Genomic DNA, 23,594 nt, shown 5'->3' with positions numbered 1-23,594 from the left:
GGTGTCAATAAAAAGAATTGAGAATAAAAAGATGCCTGGGTGAAAAACTCTCTTGAGGCACTCAGGGCAAATAGATAGCACTAGTATAAAATGAGCAATTAGTGACTAGGTGACTAAAAACGTTAGTCACCACAACTTTTCCAAGTGAAATACCACCAAAAGTGAGCAATCTTAAGTGACCGAACTAAAAACGACTAACATAAATTACTAATTTAGTCATGAGTTAAAATATGTGACTAGCTAATAAGTAATACAGCTAAAAATGACTAACATGAATGACTAATTTAGTCTAAGAACATAAATACAGCTACCTAACAAGTACTACAATAATACGAATCAATTTTTTATGTTAATCATCTTAATTGTGTCAAACAATCTAAACTTACAAGTGATAGGGGATTGAAAGGTTGTTAAAGATTGGTTGAAAGGTTATCCTTCCTTAAACACTTCTTCATCCTTACATGGTGTATAGGTGAGCCAACTTTGTACTATGTATCTCTAATAATTTATGATTTTAAAAATATATTTTTTAATAATAAAAAGTTATTTTATGTATTTTTTAAACAACTATTCATTGAATCTAATTGGATCTAGTTCTAATTTGAAACTAATTTAAAGGGAAATTTAAATTTTTAAGACTATAATATCAAATAAAAACTACTTTAATTTCATATTAACCGACCTACATCCATATTAACCTTGGATCTATCAAGTGTTGAGAGGGGTCCAATCTCTCGAGGTGCAAACTTTTTTTTCTAGTGAAAAACTTGAGGAAATGTTTTCACCTCGAGAGATTGGATCCCTCTCGGCACTTGATAGTTATAGGGTTAATATGGATCTAGGTTGGTTATATAATACTATATAATATCTAAATTTGCATTTGTGTCTCTTTTTTATTCCCTCTTGCTATCTCACCCCCAAAACTTACACACACTCTCTTTCCCTCTCTTCCCCTTCTCTGTCTATATCTCTATTCCCCTTCTCTCCCTCTCTATCTATATCCTTCTCTCTATTCCCTCCACTCTCCTCTCTCCCTCACTCTCTCTCTATGACTCCCTTGTCACCCCCTCTCTCTCTCCACCTTTCTCCCTCTATGTTTTTCTTGTTCCCTCCTCTCCTACCCCCTCCAATTACAACTCTCTCTCCTCATCTCTATATTCCTTCCTCTCTATCCCTTATCTCCCACCTCCCTCTATCTCTCCCCCCAAATCACTCTCCCTCTCTCTCTCTCTTCCATCCAACTCTATCACTATCTCCCCCCTCCCTATCCTTCTCCATCTCTATGTCTCCATCTCTCTCCCTTCCCCTTCTCTCCCTATCTCTATCCTTTCCTCTTCTTTCTATTCCCTCCTCTCCTCTCTCCCTCATTCTTTCTCCATCTCTCCCTTCACACTCTTCTCTATATCCACCTCTATCTCTCTATGTCTTTGTTCTTTCCTCCCTCTATCTCCCACTCCAACTCCATCTCACTCTCTCTCTTTCCTCTCTCTTCCTTCCTCTCGCTCCCTCTCTCCCACCTCACTCTCTCTTCCCCCCATCACACTCTCTTTCTCTCTCTCTCCTCCAACTTTTTCACCGTCTCGCTCCCTCTCTGCACCCCCTCCCCAGCTTTCTCTTAAATTTGATCACATTGTATTGTGTTTAAAAAATTTATCTAAATTAGAAAAAACTTAATTGGTTGTAAAATATTAAATCTATATTTTTTATCAATCATGTCAAAGAAAATAAAATAATGAAAAACTTTAAAAAATCATGCACTATATTTAATCTATTGTAATTAGTCAATTTGCTTGCTCTCATCCCTTGGATCCTTAGTTATGATGGCATAGATCCATCTTAGCTTCATTTTATTAAAACCTTATTTTAATTTCTATGGGAATATTTTTAGTAGTCATGAGGATATATGGTTTAGATATATCTCAAATTGTAACATTTTCCCTTTTAGATTCTGTTAAAAAATGTTGTGAAATTAAATTAAAATAAGAAATTTTACTATGAAATAAGTATGGTTTTTTGACATGTGGCATTGATAAGCCATGGTATTGGCCCATCGTATTGTAACAAAGCCGATTTACAAGTTAATATCCATGGTAAAGTGCGGGTGAATATCCATGGTTAACAATCTTGTCATATTGTTATAAAGGCTATTGTTACAAGTTAATAATATCTACCATAATGTGGGGGTGAATATCCAAGGTTAAGAATCTTGTCATATTGTTGTAAAATATTTTGGTTGTGAAATAAGTTATGTTTTTGGACTTGTATTATTGATAAGCCATGGTATTGGCCCATGGTATTATAACAAAGCCTATTCACAAGTTAATAACAAAATCAAAATATAACAAATTAAATTTTATTATTTTTATTATTAATTGAGGTCATATTTAAATGTTTACACTCATCCCAATATCATTTTTAACTTCTTCTTCTTCTTTTTAATTTAGCGTCTTATGATAAAATAACAAATTCTTATTATAAATAAATAATTTAACCCAATTGAAATTTATATATTTTATTTTATATTATAAATATTTCTTTTATTTTTTCTATTATAAATATTTCTTTTCTTTTTCATTTCTAGTTTAGCGATGGGTTCAAATAAAATATTAACAGATTACAACATCACATTATAGCACTGTATTTTTCTCTGCCTTGTCTGCGTGGAAATTCCAGAAGAAGAAGGAATACCATCAACGTGATCTATGATTTCATGGGATTCTAACCCCTGATGGAGTTTTCCTGGGAAACACCTTAGGAGAGCATCAACTATTAGATGGAGCAAGGGCAAGGTCACTGCCCGTGGATATTTTGGTAATTTGTACATGGGTATGAATTTGGACTCCGTTCTTCCTTTTTACTAAAGAGGATTTTTGTTCTTATGAGTAAATAATTTTGAGGGTTTATATGATCAAAACATAAATTTTATTTAGATTTGAGGGTTTAATGATTATGATATTTTGGTCATTTGTACATGGGTATGAATTATGTTCTTCCTTTTTACTAAAGACGATTTTTGTTCTTATGGGTAAATAATTTTGAGGGTTTATATGGTCAAATCATAAATTTTATCTAGAGTTGAGAGTTTAATGATTATGATAATGCAGATCTTAATTGTGGCCAACAATTCATCAAAAGACAATGCACAAGTAAGCATTTTGCATGTCCTTATTGTACAAAGGGTTTAATGATTATGATAGACAATGCACAAGTAATCATTTTTCATGTCCTTATTGTACAAAGGGTTTAATGATTATGATAATGCAGATCTTGATTGCGGCCAACAATTCATCAAAAGACAATGGACAAGTAAGCATTTTTCATGTCTTTATTGTAGAGATCAGTTCGCTCCTCCCTAACTTTTCTAGGGTCAGAATGCATGAAATTTTATTTTTTCTTTTCACCTTTTTTTTAGTGGTTGATTGTTTGTTTAATGGACTCTACCATGCCAAATTAAAATGGCTCAAGTGATGCAAGACAATTTTCTAGTAGGATGCAAATGCTAGACCTTCCTCAAACTTTGTTACATGAAATTAAAATTTCTTGTAATCATGAACATAAAATCTTTTCCGTTACATCCTTAGATTTTGATCTCAATGCCTTCAATTTTAAACCATGTTACTATATTTTAAGTAGAATATACTTAGATCCATTAAACCTTACAACTCTCCAAAGCTTAGGTTAATTTCAGCTAAAAAGAAGGAACGTGAACGACTTTTGCCATTTAGATTCAATTCTTACAGACAATTATTAAAAATGGAAGAACTCAATGGTCTGATAACTTTTACCCACCCATCAATTTTGAAGACCTTTGGTATTATTTTAAACCTAAACAGAGAGACTAGAAGAAGAAGAGGAACCTGGATGAGGTGGACCCTGACCTGCTTGATACTTTTCAAAAGTTGGGCATTCCCTTGACTAGAAGAAGATATTGACCAACGTTTTTTGTAGATGTTGTTTTCGATGATGTTTTCATTGCTACCATGCATAAGTAGACTCTATAGGTAGTTGAGGTTACCTTTTTTTTGTTATAAGAGGTAATTCAGGAGTATCTTTATCTAGTTAGGAAGTAGCTTGGCAAGGTTGTTGCTCCTACTGATAACTATTATGTTGCATTGTATTTTTATTTTTTTAGTGATAGCTCCTTTTATTAAATCTCCAAGCACATTTTGTCACCCATGGAAATATCCACTTATTTTAGGATGAATGAGATGGAGACCAGGCATTTTGAGAGGACTCTTATTTTTGTAGATGAGAGGAGTTTTGTGAGGTGAGAGGAGTTCTGTGACATATATTGAAGGATGAACTATACCATTTTATGACACCAATCATCTCCATGCCATAGTAGTGGATCTCTATTGCACCGAGGGAGCAATGATAAATTATTCCACTTTAAAGAATTGGTATGTCAGGGACGAGGAATGCAAATGTGGGATTTATAATTGTATTACGAAAAGAGGTTTTTGCAATGGCGACTGATGCAGGAGCATCCAACTTAGTAATTTAATTAACTTAGGGTTCTTGTGTTTTCAAGGAAGTTGGATTCCTATGTATCAAATTAATGTAATTACTAATGTTTTGAGTGATTTGGAATAGGAATTAATTAAATATTGAGAGGATTTTGTAAATGTTGGAGAACATGAGAGAATTAGGACAGTTGAGAGTTCATAGGGATTGATAGGTTTGGAAATTAATTGTAAAAGCTTAGATTAGGAATTAGTTGATGATTTTGTGGATTAGGGAGGACCCTTAGAGATAAAGAAGAGATTTAGGATTTTGTTGAGAAGGTTATGGATCTAAACCAGGAAATGGGTTACAAAACCTTTTGTATAAATGTAATCCTAAAAGGCATAGAGGAGAGTTAGTTAGTTAGAGAATTAGAGTTCAGAGATTAGATAGGGTTTGACTGTAAGCCTACGGGCAGGAAAGGAAAAGGCCACTAATTAGAAAATCAAGCTACAAAGAGAGAGAGAGAGAGAGACTCATTATGTAATTATTTGTTATATATACACAGAGATTCCAATTCTAAATTGTGCAAGTGTGGATTGAGTAATTGAATTATAAATTGTGTGTGGATTAGAATAAATATGTGTAACATAGGTTTGCAGGTGTGCAGAACCAGAGACAAAGTGCAGAGAGGAGTGTTATGGGCTTGCACACAGACAGTATTGGAGAAAACCTTTAATGTTATAGCGAAGGTATAACTGCAAGGTTTCCTAAAACCTAAGGATTTACGAAGGAACTTAAAGGTGCGAAGGAGTGAAATAATGGAGATGAAGATCGGGATCAGAACAATTGAAGACTGTAAGGTGAGAATAATTACACAGACAGAGAAGCCGAGAGGATTATTACACGGTGAGATGCAAAAGAACGTAGCAGTGAAGCACAGTCATTGGATCAGTCAGATCAACGAACGAAAGTAAGGGAGATAGAAAACTAGGATGAAGTTGTGCAAAATAAAGTTAAGAAATGAAGAGATCATACTAAGCCACGTGTTAGTGAAATAGAGGAGTAGTATTCACAAAGGGTAAGTGGTATCTCGCACACCCTAAAAGATGGAAATGGTATTTCTAAAATTCACGTTATTACCCATAGTGAGCGACATGTAGCACATGATGGAGAGAGAAAACCACTTTTCTCGCGGGCTCTTGATCTGATAACGATCATGCTAGAATCTGCATGAGATTGCATAATAGCAATTCAATTGGATGGGTCACATCGACGGTGGAGATCGTCTGGGTTAGTTGGTGAGCAAAAGACACAATAGCCATTGGATCAAATGGGATAGATCAATGGTGCAGATTGAAAGCGCTACAAAGAGAATCAATATACGTGAAAATGTTTGAAGAATCGAGAAAGGTAAGGTTTTAAGTGTGGGTTATGAAATATTTATATTATATGGAAATTATAATAGAAATAAGTAGGATTAATGTTTTATGATAAAGTTTGATAGCTTCCACTTAGATATTCAATTAAAAGACTTAAACTTTGGTTTAAGAGGGTTTCACCATTGATATTGGTGTTCATCTTGGGACATGACAGAGACATGTATATGACATGCATTTTATATGCATACTGTGGATATTTGCGGCTTAGGCTGCATCAGAGAAAAATCAAGGTTTTCATGGACCTGAGTAGATATTGGTTCAACAATCACCTGGAAATACTCGAGCATTGTTTTGAAAGGCAATGATGCAATTGGAGAGTTCTATTCTGTTGCCTTGAAAAATAACTATCAATTGTAGGAGTAGGATTGTTTCTAAAATTATATCTATAGGCAAGTTAAGGGACTACTACAGAGGATTAGTGCAGGTGCAACCAAATTATCATAATGCAAGGAATTTTTCACATTGCGATTTGATGCTCATCGGTGACCAGGAAGCTGCAAATACTTATCGTTACATTTAGGTATAATTGAGTTGCATTCTAAAGTCTCTATTTTCATTTATTGATAGTCCTTCTTGTGTCCTTGTCTCTCTTAATTTCATTGTGGTAGGATTGGAATGGGTTAAAAAATCAAGCATATCATTGAGTCAAATGGACACCCATATGTCACTACATGTCATTGTGCATACTCTTTGTTTTTTATACAATTAGAAGTGATAAATATGATGTGTGCACACACAAAAAATCCTAACATGCATGATGAATCCCCCTCCAATTCCATTTTCTATGGTGACATTTTATTTGCTTTGTTTATACACGTCATCTAGCCACACAGTGGCCACTATTGAATGTTGAGGTATATGACATATAAAACTTTTATAATATACTTTATTTTATATTCAAGTATTCACTGTCTTTCATGTCTTATACTCTGCATTATATCTTATTTCATTTTCAGGAGAGGAACTCAATATTGATTGTAAGAAGAAACAATTGAAGAAAGAGGAGAACAATAACACTGGAGTGACAAATGCAAAATGAGAGAGAGAAGAGAATCTGTCTAGTGATACCCTTAGAGCCAATATCTTGCATAAGACACACTCATAGAGACTGATGGTCAAGCATTCAGAGTTGGTGAATTCACTTGCAATTCTTTGGTAACACAGTGACAATGTTTTGAAATGATGAAACAATATTTCATGTGTAAATTGTAGTCCAACCCATATTAAGTTGGAAACTCATATTGTAATAATTGATATTTTATATAATAAAATTTATATGGTTGAAATTATTTTTATTTGCACTTGATATTATTTATTCTTGTAATTAACATATATAACTATGTGTTATCATATTAGATAAACATGCACATTGTATGACATTTTCAAAAAATTTAGTCGAAAAATCATACTAATTAATTTATGGTGATTAATAAACACATAAAATAATATAAAACTACTAAATTAGTAGTTTATATTAATTAATGATGAACATGAATAAATGAAATGAATAGAAACTACTAAATTAGTCGTTTATATAATGAATATGAAAATACCAAAAAAGGATAAATGACTACTGCAAATGATAAATTTTTTATTATTAAATGATGACTAAATTTTGCATATATATGACTATTAGTAGCTAATTTACAACATCTTATAACACGACTAAAATTTAGTCATATTTCTTTGGTCATTAATTGGTTTTAAATGATGACTAAAATTTGCATATATATGACTATTAGTAGCTAATTTACAGTATCTTATAACATGACCAATGTTTTGGTCATATTTCTTTGGTCATTAATTGGTTTTCTCAAGGATTCATATAGTAATATATTTTGTTATATATTTGGTCATTAATTGCGACAATTAATGACTAAACCAATGAAAAATTAATGACCAAATTTATGACTAAATATACTACTAGATGGTAAAATTGAGGAAACCAATTAATGACTAAGCTAAAAATGACTAAAAGTTGGTTGCATTATAAGATATTGTAAATTAGCTACTATTGGTCACTGACTGAAAAATGGTCGTTTATATGCAAATTTTAGTTGTTTTTTTAGTAACTAATTAGTCATTTTGTACTAGTGTAGGATGAAAACCTCTCAGAGGTAGCCTAGTTGTTTTCAAAAAATAAAAAAGAGGAAAAAGAGAAAAATCATGAAAATTTCTATTTCGCAGGTTAGCAAGAAGGATGATCAGAGAGCAAAGGAGGATCACAAAGAGACCTATTTCACTCACATTTTTATTTTTCCACTCATTGTCATTCATCACTCCATTTCTTTCATTTTTTCCACTCATTAGCTTCAATTTACAAGGGGACTATGTTTTCTACAAGATCCACAATAAACCTACAGGATCCCATGAAAACCTACAAGATGATCCTGTAGGAATTACAGTGACCCAAAAATCCTACAGGAAGCGATCCTAAGGGAAACAATGACCTGCTATGTCAATAAAATAGCACCCCTACATCATCATTGCAATACCATATCTATGTCCACCTTCATCACCCCTGCATTCATCCTTAAAAAAACAGTTTCAAAAAAAAAAATCACAGTCTTCAAAAAAAGAAGGAAACAGAGAATAGAAGGGAGCATGACCCAAGAATTTCTCATTCTTCACACTCTTAGTCTCCCTCTCCATCCATGTCACCATCCTCAAAATCCTAGCAAAGTTTATGATTAAGAGTTCTAAGGGAGAAGCAGCTACAGGACATCATGTAGCAGCCTATCCCACAAAATACAAATCATAAGAACAACAAGCTTCCAGCATGATGATCCAACAGTAGAAGGAACTCCAAAGCAGCACCACCACCACCATCTTCAACACTAGGTACCTACACAACAAAATAATCATTAGAGAACAAAAAAAAGGGAAGAAGAATAACATGTAGCCAATACACACAGCAAGCACCTCCAGTATTCAACAATTGTAGCAAGGTATTAGCACCACAAGTAAGTATCCCGCTCACTCTCTCAGGTGCATAATGTAGTCAAAATATGTAAAGGTTACGAGTAAGTTGGTTTATAAGTGAAAGGTGGCCAGTTAACTTGGCCACTTTCAATCAGTCAACAAAGAAAAAACAATTTGTCCTCTCACACGTGGAAACAATCAACTCAAAAACAAAAAGAGAAGTACAAAAGCAGTTAAGGCTACGAAAGCATGAAGTGGGAGTTGATTACAAGGATTTGGGAATGATGAGGTGGTAGTGGGGACCAACAGTCCAAAAATTGAAATTGTACCTCGGCTGCCAGCACACCACCTCACCCTAAATGACCATAAGAGGAAATAATCGTTGTCCCCATGCATTCATGCATTCATTTCCTCGAGGCTCACTCTCACAAGTCACTCTCATATCCAAGCAACCTACAGAAAGGAACCATCATTTTTATGCACAGGAATTCCTACATGATTGCACCAAAAATCCTACAGGATTGCACACAGGATTCCTACACGATACACAGAGACAGTCTACAGGATGGACCGAGAGGACTTTTAGAGGGGAAAACATGGGGGTTGGCCACAACAAACACTATGAAGAGGTAGTCTATGTAATTACATCCATCTTTCAAAGTAAATTGAACAAAAAAAATCCTCTAGTTTGAGTGAATTTGGCAGCTATGCAAGAGAATTGTCCACACAGTCATTTCATTTTTTTACTTCTGCATTTGAAAATTGTATAAACCATCTCATCTCCTCAAACTTCACCAACCAAGATGACATGAGGGTTTAATAGAAGGGATCCCATTCACACTGTGAGAATCCAACAACACCCTCAGGTGCTAGAAATCTTCACAAGGCATAATTGGATGGGGTATTTCAAAAAATTAAGGGGCTATGATGATGAGGTGGCCCGAGATTTTTCTCTCTCCCTCATTCCACTTACCAGAGTCCATGCCACTGTTGTGGTAAGAGGCCTCTCCATAGAGCTCACCCCTAAACTCATCAGTAGAGTTACCACACTTCGCCTAGGAGTACCATGGAGGAAGGAAGACAAAGGAGATAGCTAGATTGCCAAAAGGAAATTATTTTTAGAAGGTGAGGAACCCATTGAGGACAAGAATGGAGTAAGGAGAGCAAGTCTGCCATATCCCTGGAATGAGGTGAGCTACCAACTTATTAAATACATATCATGTGAGGGTAGGTATAGTGTTGTCTATGGCTATCATTTTATGCTTCTTGAAGAGTTGAGATTTGGAGCAGAAACACCCCCTCACCATAGGCTCAGCATACCATACTTCCTGCTGCAATCACTGATAGACACAAGCATCAAGGTGCAAGAGGGAAATTCCCAACAGTTAGCTCACCATGGGTTAATTAGAATCCTTATAGAAGATGCCCTCCGAAACCTCAAAATTCCAATACAATGGTCAATTTTCAGAGACATGCAGGCAAAGGAGGACATATGATGTTAGTCCTACTGTCAGTGGAAAGGATGAGGAAGAGATTGAAGTAGAGGAAGAAGAAGTAGAGCAGGAAGAATAAGAAGCAGAAGGAGATGAAGATGAGATGGATGAAGAAGAAGATGAAACATAAGAAAATGAGGAAGATGAAGAAGAAGAGGAGAAATAGAAGGAGGATTATGAAGAAATAGAGGAGGATGTTAAGGAAGAAATTGATAAAGAAGACGAGGATCTACAAGAGGAAGAAGAAAGGAAAGACATAGGTGAATAAAGCAATGGGAAAGAGGGAGCAGAAGACAAGGAGGAGTCACCTAGGTTGTCTCCAGAACCCACTGAGAGAGAGGCAACAACTACCCTCACTGCTCTTAGCACCCCCATCAAGCAAAAAGGCAAAAGATAGAGGCAGACCCCCTTATATTTTAGGACAAGGAAAAGCACAAGAATCAGGCAGGGGAAACCCCAAACACCAACCAAAATTTCCATTTTGATTGAGGACTCACCTAAACAACAAGAGAAAATTATGTCTCCTAAGTCTCCTATCACCTATGTGAGAAGGCTTATGACTAGATCCACCTCCTCCAAGGGAAAAGCAATCCTACAGGATACACAGCAGGATCTACAGGAAGCTGAAGCAGTCCTACAGGATACTCTGCTGAACCTAAAGGAGACACAAAAATTGGAAAAGGAGGGAGGCCAACAGCAAGAAACCAAATAAGAAGACCTAGAGTTAAAATAACCTAGCCCCCAACCTAACCTTGACTCCTACTACAAGTTTATTGAAGGAGGCAGGGTCATTCCTCAAAATTTTGCTATTCCACTATTCTTTGAGCTTGAGAAGGAAAGAGCCAGAACTCATCGATGGATGCATATTTCCAAATCCAAGTGGGTGGAAGACATTGGGCACATGGAGGAGAAGCTCAAGGAGATGGGTAGAGAGCTATGTAGCTTGAGAGACAAAGAAGACATGATGAAGAATCAACTAGAAACAGAAAATGCATGGTTAAGAGGACAACTGCAAGAAAGATAGAATCAATTGGCATGTATGGCCAGTCTCTCTTTGGAAGAAATCTAGTGTAGGATGTCAGCTAAATCCTATGCCCTATACCTCAAAGAACAATGGATACAGTTCCAGATCAAGACCCTAGTACAAAGAGGCACCATGCCATTTCATGACTACAGGCAGTTCCTCGATCTTTGTGATCAGAGCACACTAGAAGATAGGGGCAAGATGTCTGAGTTTTATTTGCATAACATGGCCTTAACTTACATGAATGTATGGGACCCTAATTCCAAGCTAGGAGATTTATAGTTGATTGCTTTAGCATCATGGATGAACCATGAGGAATCAAGGGTTGCAGAGATGAAGAAGATATTGGCAAGAGAAAAAAAATGAACCTTTTATGATCAGAGCTGAACAGTCAGATCCCATGGCCCTCATCAGTACCCATAATTTGATTGTAAATGATCCCCATCTTTCACCCAGGTATCTTTCTTCCCAAGAGCAAGAAATTTCACATTTTGAGGACATGTTCAGGATGTTATGGGATGATAGCATACATGCTTGCCTAAGGAGATGGAACAAATTTCCATACAGCTTAAAGATAAGAGAGTACCACTATCCTCAAAGATTGAGAGAAGCATTGAACAGGACATCCATGTACAAGCAATCTATGCAAAGGCTGAAAGTTAATTGGATTGGCCTGAAACTTAGTCCACCACTACTCTTAGGAATGCTAGAAGGAAGGAAGGAAGGAAGAAGAAAAGAGGCAGTGGGAGGAGGTAGAAAAGAAATCAGGCTTCTATGAACAAGAAGAAGAAACCACAGTAGAGGCATGGGATGTCAGGGAGGCCACTAGAACTATGAAGGATATGGATATTGATGGAGTTTCTCAGAGGATGAGCAACACTTTCAGGAGGAGGGTGATGATGAGCCTCATCAATGGGTAATTATATGGGCCTTAATTCACCTACTATCTTAGTCAAACCAAATTTTCTCACAACTTATTACATTTTTTTTATTATATTTTGTTTATGAGATGAGTTAGAGTTGGATATTATGCCTAGTGGACTAATATACATTGAATGCGGGATTGAGGGAGAGAATTGAGGAATTTTGGCAAAGACTAAGGTTAAAACTCAAATGGGACAAGGGAGAGGGATTTCAGGAGGTAAATCCTCCTCATTTACTTCCCCCCCATTCGAATATTCGTCCATTTATCACACCATCTCGGAGTGCAAGCAGCCAAGTCATGAGGATTAGAAGCCAGCAGAGCAAGTGAGAGACAAAGAGCTAGTTTATCTCAAGTTTGGGAGATGAGCCTCCCTAAGTTTAAGGAAGTTGTTGGGGACTTTAGTTGTATAAGTACAGAGACCTAGAGCCTCATTAGGATTCGAATTTTTGTTGTAAAACTCTAAGTTATTTTTGAGCTCCAGACTTGTGGAATTTTTATTGATGTAATTTTATGTTTTTGTAATAAGAATGAGTTTTGTTTTGAGCCAACACTGAGTTAACTCGGAGGGCTGAAGATCTTGGTTTAGGGACCAACCCTAGTATCCAAGGCTCCTCTTTCTTGTATCTTTATGTTTAGATTAGTCTCATAGCTTCATTGTTAATTTGTGTTTTAGATGTATTTTCATTCCAAGTAGTGTAGATTGGATTGGTTGTTTATTAGTTTGCTTCCATTTGTGCCTTACTTCAGCAGCAGGTTAGTAGGTATGAAAGGACCACCACAAGACTTTCAGTAGGTGTCTTGGCCTCATTTCCTCCCTTTGGGGTCATGATTTAAGGAAGGGACCCTTATGCAGACCCAAAAACACAAATTTCTATTTCTTGTATGAGCTTTAGAGTTCACTGTATTTAAGTTAGTGGTCGATCAGTTTTGCAAAGTAGGATTTCATTTCCATATATTCTATCTTCATTCTTGTAGTAGATCTCATCCATGTTTTCATTTCTTTCAACAACTTTCCTCATGCATAATTTAGGCAGTTAGTTCATTAATTTTGCTTTTCTAGCTTATGAGAATGCTTCTTGTTTACATAGCTTTTTGGGAATTACACATGTTTTATGCAGAGAAGGTGCTTTAGGAGTAGACAAAGACTTCATAGCCAGCAACCACCTTCCACTTCATCCACCATATTCATTCCTTGTGTTCACCATTGTCTTCACTAGTTTTCATCATTTTACATAGAAATCCTTCCAGCACCTTGAGCGAATCCAACCATCTTCTATCATTGCTATTGAATTATGAGTGATCCTAGACCTTTTCTCACATCATTCCACCCATCTACCACCTTCCCTAAGCGTTCCATCACTTCCAAAACCTCCCATTTTTCTCTCGACTATATCTTGTAGGTTTATAAGAAATCCTGTAGGTTTCTAGTACATCCTGTAGGTTTTCCTGTAATGGCCTGTTTTGAGGCCGAATTGAGGGAAAACCTCTAGGAAGCCACCAAAGGTCCCCCAAGGGTCTCCCACACCATCCAACCATCTCCTAACCCTTCCATCCATCCTCCAACATCCTTAATTAACCTGCCACATCACCAAAAGAAATTAGTTTGCATACTTGATTTTTCATGAAAAGACAAAAACACAAAAATAGATTTATTACAGTCCCTTTACTTGCACATTAGCGATTTTTGACGTTGTTACTTCCATGCTTATATAGTAGCATTTGATTCATGTTAATTTAGCATTGTTGCAAAGAATAGTTTCTTGGCAGTTAATTAGGAAATGGTGTGATTTAGCATTGAATTTCGATATTTTTCATTATTGCAGTAGAGTAGCTCTCCCTTAGAGTAGATTTCCCTTTCTTCCATCAAGAAACCAAGCTTCTTTTGACTCCATAGAATTATGGCTTGAAAGCCCCAGTGGTCTCTCGCTACTTGAACAATGACAAAAGGCAGAACCATCACTTTTGCTTATGTATACATCATTGTCACCTCCAAGTTTGTACGAACTCTAGGTTGATAAGCTAAAGCTGGTAGCCCAGGAGTTGAAGCATTCTTGCTGCAATACTGGAGCTCATTACCAGGCCAACATTAGAGTACTAGACCTTATGCCTCCATGTTGCTGAAATTTAAAAATCAAAACAAGCATGCACCACGAAAAATATTCAAACAAAAAATCTGATACATGCTCTAGAAAAAACCTCTGTTGCGCACTTAAGAATGTCGTCATGTAGTCAGCTTCAAGGTCATACAGATGACAAGAAAAATTTGCAGCTACCTTATTTTCATGAAAATTTTGCTGACCAATATCTACTTAGTTAGGGCAACCATAAATACTGTTCAACTCCTCATCTTTATATTTTCTAGAAAAGCTCGTTGTTGATCATTTTCTAGCCATTTTTCAATGGTCCAACCCTCTTGTAAATCTGCAATAGATTCTTCATTGTCTGAATTGCAATATTCAACGATTGGAGAATCTACTGAGAATTCGTGGCAAGAAACTTTCTGGAAATGGCAATCGCAAACTTTGCTTGGTCCTTCAACTTTGGGCTCTTGTTGAAACAAGTGTTGTTGGGAGCCTTCTCCCCACTTGTTTGTAAGTAGATACCATTGACAATTTGTAACCACATCATCCTCCTTTGAATCATATGAATCATAAATCAGAGGAGGTAGAAATTCAGATAGTGGAGTCGCCAGGATGTTTGCCATAAGATTGAAACAGTGGAGTCACCAAGGTGAGAGATCTTCAACCCACACTTCCCTTGCTCACCTGACAGAGGGAATGTAAAGATTTTTCGTACCCAAGGAAAAATATTCTAATCCGTTCCCTGGCAACGGCACCAAAAAGATGTTGTCACTTTTAATGGCACCTGTAGCACAAGTGCTTTCAGATACATAGAAAGGTTCCTAGAGACAGCCTCTAGGTTGATTGTAGACCAGTGCCTAGGACATCTTAGATAGAGGAGCCCATGGAATATTGTCAATGGGGGATTTCTGTTGTACTTCAATTGTCACGTAGTTAAAATGATAATAAACGGGGTCTTGGTTCAATATCCCTTCATCAAGGTAGACTCAAGCCAATACATGGATCCAAATGTTCAGGGGGTAAATTGGGCCAACCTCAAAGAGAAATGTTTGGTTCTTGTGGCCGACACAAAACAACAGGCAACTTAATATTGACGTTGCAGTAAAGTGAACAGGAGGAGAGAAATGAGGGAACTAGATGCATAGGGATGATTTCAATACAGAATCCTAAGCAGTGATTGTTCTAGAAGAAATATGGAAGAGGGAGGAGGTGGAATGGTAGAAGAAGTGGAGTGCTAATTAAGGTTTCATGCTAGATATATCATGGGTACCTTTATCACCAAACAACATGAGTAAATCTGGGTGGGTACTGCAGGTTAATAAAATAACATAAGTAAATTTGTCTTGTACACAGGTACTGCAGGTTACATACTAATAGAAGTAACTTCGTCTTAAACACGAGGATTATTCACTATTTAGCAGCCTAGATAAATCCATGAATCAGGGAGAAATGAACAATTTCATAACACTATTTCAGAGAAAGAAAAACATATATGAACTTATATTTACAGAGGAGAAACATACTCCGCATTGCCATGATTGGAATCACCAAGGAGTTTCATTAATCTGCAAAATGAGTCTCATTCACCAGTCAGTTTATATTCAGTAATCTATAGCTCAAGTCCCTCATGAACAAGCATTTAGAACCAAAATAGAACCAAATAATTTGGACCACTCAGGTGCAGAATTCTGGAACCAATATTAAGTGTTTCTCCCCCCTATTTATACAGAGAAGGGGGGGGCTTTGAATCAACATTTACAAAATATCTCAACTATGGGCCAACTATCCGATTGGCTAGCTACCTTGTCCTGTGATAGCTCTGCTACCCAAAATGATTCTAAAGGATTCGATTCCTTTCTTGAAAATACATAAAAATTATAGAATAAACAGAAATTACAGTAAAATAGAAACAAGGGAAACTGAATGATGATGGAGGAAAATGTCCTTCTGCTATTCCCGTGAAGGCCCTTGATCAAGTCACATCTCTGCCATGATGTGCCTTTCCTGCTACTGGGCCAGTTCCTATCGCTTTTGCCTTAACTTCCCGACTTCTCCACTCTCTGGACTTGGTAGTGATCAACTGTGTTTGGTTGTGATAGAGCAGAAGCATAGTTTGTCTGGGAAATCCTTTACATTTGTGCTTGAGTGGAGCTCCATGGTGAGGAATTAAGTCTTCCTGAGCCCCCATACTGATTTACGGCTACACCATGCCTTCATTCAATACCTCAGCTGTCGAACCATCCGCCTTTAAATCTTTGTACCGCACTATTGGAACATTACTACAGCGAGACTTTTATTCTTAAAGGCATTACATAACATTGAGTCCCGATGCTCCTTGGCCCCATTTGGTTTAGCCCCTTTCAGTATTTCTTCATCATAGGACCGCGAGTTGTGAAATGGGGCTCAGTCTTTATATCGGCGCTCCCTAGTCAGCGTTTTCAAATCGGGGATTCAACTTGGAGTGAGGCGATATTAAGTTTCACCGATTTTCTATCGCTGACCACCTTCTGTTCTCAGCCCTTTGTTCCTTTGGCTCTTCATGTGACTGCGGGGGAGCCCCCCTACATCGAAGGTTTCTTGTCGGGGTTTCTATATTGGAGCCACAACATATTTGCGATCTCCGATTGTGATAGGTCGTCAATGCTTACCCCTTGGTTCCTTGGCTTTTTATGTGACCATGGGTCAACCCCCTTATCAAAGCCCCCCAATCGGAGGTTTGCAATCAGTGATTCCTTTTTGATCCACACCACAACCTCCGATTGTCGATCACCCTCTGTGCTTAGACCTTGGTTCTTTTAGCTTTTTATGTGATTGTGGGCCAGCTGCTATCGGATCCCCTTTCTCGATAAATCACAATCGTGGTTTTAACCTTGATGTAATAACATGGCTCAACCTGTGAACACGGATTTACGATCTTCGATGTGACGTCGTCCTCTACCACGTGTCACCTTGTGAGTGGTGACACTTGTCATCCTGTTTTGGCCCATTATGACCCCTCGACACGTTGAATTTGCATGCCACGTGTCCACCATACTGCCACATCATACTGACATTAGTGCCACCATGGATTTATTGCGACCAATGGTATTCTGTCACGTGGCCCTCTAGAGGAGACATGAAAGGCCCATCTGCCCTTAGCTTTTCACTGATTTCCTTTGTAAATCTCTTTCGGCCTTCTCGGTGCTTCAACACTAACATATCGCAACTCGCAATATCACAATATTTTAGAGTTGTCACCCCGCTTGTGCACTGATAAGCCATGATGTTCTAAGTGTGATCACCGATCATTGATTGCCATGGACCCCTGATTTGCGATTTGTGATATATATGTGTTGTTGCAATTGCTGATCTCTGATTCACCCCACTGATAAGCCTAATTTCTTCCTAATCCGCCAATTTGCGATTTCCAATCTGTGATTCTTTCCTTCTTTCAATGGTGACAAAACCCTCATATTTAACAGGACATATCTTCTGATTCTGAGGTCCATTTGAGGAGTTCCATATAACATTAGAAAGATCGTTTAGAGCACTATTCAATGGAGGAGGGCCAATTTAGCTTTAAGTGATTTTGTAGCTTGGAAGATGACTGCAAACTTTACTAATCTTTTTCACTTTGAACATGTTATCTCAAAACCAGACCCTCACAGGCTGCTAATCAGGTAGACTTCAAGTAACTCTTTCAAACCTACTTTAGGTTAAGGCTTAACCTCCTCAACCTGAGAGGGCTCTCTCACAAGATAAAAGATTTGGATAATGAATAAGATTGCTAACTCTATGAAACAAAATGAACAAGTATAAAAGGTTGAAACACAATTAGAAAGTATCCATTGGGCTTATGGAGTCAGATATGCTTCAGTAGTGACCATAAGGTTAGCTTTGCATAGAAGTCAGGGCATTCAGAATGCAACATATGTAGAACACACCAAACACATAGAAAGGCCAACACAGTTTACAAATATATGAAGGAAATTAGAGCACTGTTAGTGATTTATAAGTAATCACACATTCATAACACTGTAGATAATAGGAAAATACAACACAAGACATTCATCACATCGAACTCCTTCTGATTCCTGAGAAGAAAAGCCAATACTATATTACTAAATACAGAGTCTTTTACATAAAGCCAAATATCAGAGCTTTTCTCAATAAATTTTCTACCTCAAGTACATTGCTCTTTCTCCTATATATAGAATTCTTTACAAAGCTAAGATTCCTCCTCCAGCATGAGGGGAACTCGAATTCTGCTTGCTATGACACCTATTCAAACTTTAACTAACTATTAAATACAACAACTGCCAACTGGAAGTTTAGAAACCTAAGACAATTAGGAGTCTAACTCCACATCATGCTAATAATAGCATTTATTACAATAAAAACTCGTTCTCTGACAAGTGGTTCCCTTCAGTTTAACTTTGATGGATGTTTAAAACTCCTTGCTGGCCCTTAATGTCTTATCTCCTTTACTGCTCCTACAAAGTAGGAAACTACCCCTGTTTTCCTGCTTTTGGTTTCCTCAAGGATATTTGAGACCAATTAACCATGATGTTCTTCTCTGATTACACAAAAGTGTATTGGAGTGCCATGTTCTTGATGTGTTGTAGACCCTTCCCATATACTCGTATGGATACAAAACTTCTTCAAAGTCATTTGGAATGTCATGGACAATACTAGCGATGATCATTTGTATGACAAAAACTTATAGTTCATATATCTTTTTCTCTGCTTGTTTTACCCTTGCTAGTTGCTTACACATTGTAAATGATCCCTTTTTGAACTCCCCTTTCAAAAAAGTTCCCCTTGATTACTCAAAATTAGTCGATTGAGTTTAATTATGCAGTTACAGCAGTTTCGTAGCGCGCTACGAAACTGCTGTGCATTATGCGTCATTTTCAGCGGTTTCGTAGGGCACTACGAAACTGCCGTGTAATCACAAAACACAGCTTTAATACCAAAATCTGACTGTCTTGAGCCTCTTTTAATTTGAAATGTCCCTTTCAACTGCCCTGAAGCTATTCAAAACTGAGGAAAAACTGCAACAAGGTAAATCATCAAAAATTTGGGATATAACCTTACTCGCTGTGTGATTTTCTTAAGGATATCTTTCCCGCTGGCTTAGCTGCATCTTCAAATCCTCAATTTGTCTCTTCATAACCCTGATTCCAGCTCTCAGTTTCATATTAACCCTTCTGATGAATTTTTCTTCTTTTATTGCGGCAACTGACCATGTGTTATAGACATTTTTGGGCCCTACAACCCCAAGCATGAAATGTCCATAAATCAAGGGCTCCTAAGTCCCTAAAAGTGTTGTTCTAACCCCTAAAGGAACAAGGTCAACAGATTACAACTTCTCCCAGAAGTTCTCCATGAGAAACTGCTCAGAATTGGTCAAAACAGGATCATTGCAGCTGCTCCACTGGCTAAGTGCGTTGCATCTCACCTAAATACACTGTGAGGGTGTGTTGCATTTCAAAAGTCCCTTCTATGGGGTGCGATGGATGAGAAATGACAAATGGCAGTGTCATTCCGCAAGGTGGAGAGGCAATGGAAGCTTCCAGAATCTTCTCCTGTGACACTTGCCTCACTGAATTCGACCAAGGATGAGTAAGAGGCCTTCAGTCTCCAAGTGGAAGCAAGAACTATCATAGAGAAGACACTAATCAAATCACAAGCTGACTCATCCCCCTTACGGATATCTATATATGGATCCCTCATCCCAGAGATCCAAGGGCTGTAATTTTTCATATTGTAAGGAATTGTTGTTGGTTTCTAGAGACAAACATCAGATTGTTGGGTGATCTAAGCTTTGTTTGAGGTGAAGAGGGGCTCCTTTGCTGGTAGGTTGATGTTGGGTCAGAACAACTGGTTGTAACTCCTCCTGGATCTTTTCTTGTTTATCAATAAAAGCTATTTGAGTTTTCCTCCATGCTTTTGTATCATTGATGCTTGTTACATTTGTATGGTCAATCTACATCTGATCCTAGATTGTTTATGAATATAGATCCATGTCTTTGTATAGTGCTATGCTTCTGTGATCTTACAGGTACTTTGTGAAGCTGGGCGTGCAAGGGAGCAGGTAGTTGGGGACTATCAAAGAAGAGAGGGATTGAATCAAAGGATTAGCACAAGATAGAGGTTGGTCTTTCTATTCCTCTCGATCTATAATTCATAAAGGAAAAACATAAGTAGCTTTTCTCTGTTTGTTTCTAAGGCAGCTGTCACACCTTAGTGGGATAGAGCAGTTCTAAATAGACACTTTTCCCTGTAACAAAATGGTGACTCCGCTGGGGAGCTAATTAGTTTGTTTGTGTATCATTCTTTGTTGTTTGTCTCATAAACTTACAAGTAGCATTCGAACTGCATTTGCCATAACAAATGCAAAGTAGATAACTGCTGCTTCGATCCATCCACTAGATATGTTTATGATTTAAACAACTGATTCTAAAACTACCTGATTGCCCTTGTGATAGCTCTTAGATCCTCCTTAGATCTACCCCTGATTGTTGCATTACTGATTGCTTTTTACTCGGCCAAAAACCAAGAACTGAACTGCAAACTGTGACCCGGAGACCGAACAGAGTCTCGTTTCCGGCCCAGCGCAGGTATTGTTCAGAGATTCTGAATTTCAGCGCACTTCCCGAGTGGGCAACCTGTGCTGCATTTCAGATTCTCTGTTTTACAGGTGTGCTGATCAGACTAGCTCTGTGCAGTTGTGGTTTCTGTAATTCATCCTTTCCAGTTCTATTCCTGAATTTTGCTGCCTGTGATCAGTATATGTCTGTTTGAAACCCCTTTTCCTTGCTGTTATTCTGCCTCCTTTGTACAAAAGAACTGTAGATGTTTTTGTGTGTTTGTTGAGTCGTTTACAGTTCTCCTTTGCAAAAGTAGCATAATCGTACTGTCACTCTTTGATTTGAATCTGTCGCAAGTGTCGATTTCGGTCGTAGGAGAAAGTTTGATTGTTGTTGATGGTCAATTATCCTGTTGCTATTGCCTTTGGTCTGAATTTGTAATTTTCTAGTGTCAAAAACAAGGATTGATTTCAAAATCGTAAGGTGTCGTAATCATCTCTATTTTTGATTTCGAAAAGAAGCTTGTTTATATTTTTCGCTTGAAAATAAATTCAGATTTGTACATCAACTTTCTTTTTAGCATCCATATACTAAGAAAGTCGAAAACAAATACATGCATGTGCATTTGCATATCGACAGTCTATTTGGCTTGATTTAGGAAAGTGCATTTACAGTGTGCTCTTTGCTCTTTGTGAAAAGATTCTATCTTTCTTTTCCCTAGTAGCTAGGATTTTCATTGCACAAAAGAGATAAAAAGTTTGTTTATCATCTTTAGATTTCATTTTAGGAATTACATCTACATCTCATGGTGAACCCGAAAGGCAAACTTCATAAGAAAGATCAACTTAAAATAAATTCAATGAATCTAACAACGCTTTGGAACTTAATGCACAACATTTAGAGGTCTAGGCTAGGGACGTATTCTGGCATCGTAAAGCCTGGTAACTGTTGTTCTCACTGATGGTTGGGTGATTCCTCCACTTTGAGACGATAAGTGCCAGTACGGACTTGTGCTCCCACGTACCGTCGAGTATATTATGGGAGACCCCTATAGGCTTAAATCCTTTAACCATAGGAAGCCGTGTCTGCCGCCCTATCGATCGCAATGCACTGAACACAACATTTGGGAAGATTGACTGCCGTACCGTAAAAATTATTCTACAGTTTTGTGATTGGTTTGGTACTCCCTCTACCTAGACTTCCAGAGTAGTCCCTTTCGTTCCTTTTCAGACTCCTTAACAGAAAAGGTCCATCTGAGCACTTGTCACTTCAGGCTCATTAAAAATCGAAGGCGACTAGAGTCATCTTTTGTTTTTTCTCGACTCTTAAAAACTGAAAAAACAAGTTGTGTCAAAAGCATCTAAAATTTATTTTAAACGGAATATTCATTACCCCTTTCCTACGTTGATCTTGGGTTGAGAAAATGGACTCCACCAACCAAGGAATTCCCCTTGGAGGAAATCCTGGTCCCTTCTCCTCTTGGGGAGATGTTGGTGCACCCCATATGGCCACATTGTCGCTTCCAGGACTGACAATTGGTTTGCCTGTATGGCTCTTCTCAACCTCTGTCGTTCAGAACACCACAATTCCTGAACAATCGAATCAGCAATTAGACGAGTCCAGAGTTACCCACCAACCTTCTACTTCCTCTAATTCTTCCTCTCCTCCTTCCTCTTCACTTGATGGGGCTGGTAAAGCCAAAAGTCAAGTACCTAAAAAGAAGAAGAAGGAGCCAAAAGCAAATGGGGGCAAACGAGTGTCGTCTAATGAAAATCCACAAACTGCACCGACCAGGCCTAAATTGCCATGTGTCATTTGCAAAGGAGACCACTTTCACAGAGATTGTCCTTGCATCCCTCGGATCTTAAGGGACTGGTCTCCTCGTTTGCACAACCTGGTGTCGTCAACCTCTGATGATCATGTTGAAAACACACCGTCAACTAGTGAAAGTGAAGCCCCAGGACAAAAAGGAAAATATAGATTTCCTTGTAAACTGTGCGAAGGCGATCATGTCGTCCACCGTTGTCCCTTCTTAGACGAAGCTAAAAGAGTTTTGGATGATCGTTCGGTTTCACCGTTACGACTTCCTCCTGGATATAAAAAACTCTTGCAGAGTCCGTCACTAGTTGAAAATCTGGCTGGCCCGTCTAGGTGGTCGGCCGAAGCACCTATCATTGAGGATAAACCATCTGAATCCATGCCAGACAAAAGTCAAAAGGTCGAGGCGGTAGTTGACCCGGTCTTGCCTTCAGAGGTTCCATCTTCAGATGATACAGTCACTGAAGAGAACAAGGATGACACCATCCAAATTCTTTTCATAAGCACAGACTCCAACGAACATGGGGGCAATTTACCCGTTCCTTTACCGCAGGAAGGAAGTTTGTCAGAGTCGTACCCGGCCATCTATTCGGTCCCACCTCCAAGCAACCTAGTTGTCTCCTTCGACTGGAATCAACTAGGCAGACCCCGTTTACCAGCCAGTATACCATTCCGGATTATTGTTCAAATATATAGAATGGTTATGGCTGGTACCATCATAGATGAGGGGGCTTCTGTGAGTATCCTTTCCTCAACTGCTTGGAAAGCGCTTGGTTCACCATCACTTTTGCCTGAGATGAGAAATCTGGCAGGCTTTGATAAAGGAACCAGTCGACCGTTAGGGATCCTTACCAATGTGCCCATAACATTGAGA

This window comes from Pinus tabuliformis, chromosome Q, assembly GCF_031772625.1.
Source record: "Pinus tabuliformis cultivar Carrire ecotype Pingquan chromosome Q, CPIR1, whole genome shotgun sequence".
NCBI lineage: Eukaryota > Viridiplantae > Streptophyta > Pinopsida > Pinales > Pinaceae > Pinus > Pinus tabuliformis.
This window is presented reverse-complemented; position numbering follows the sequence as displayed.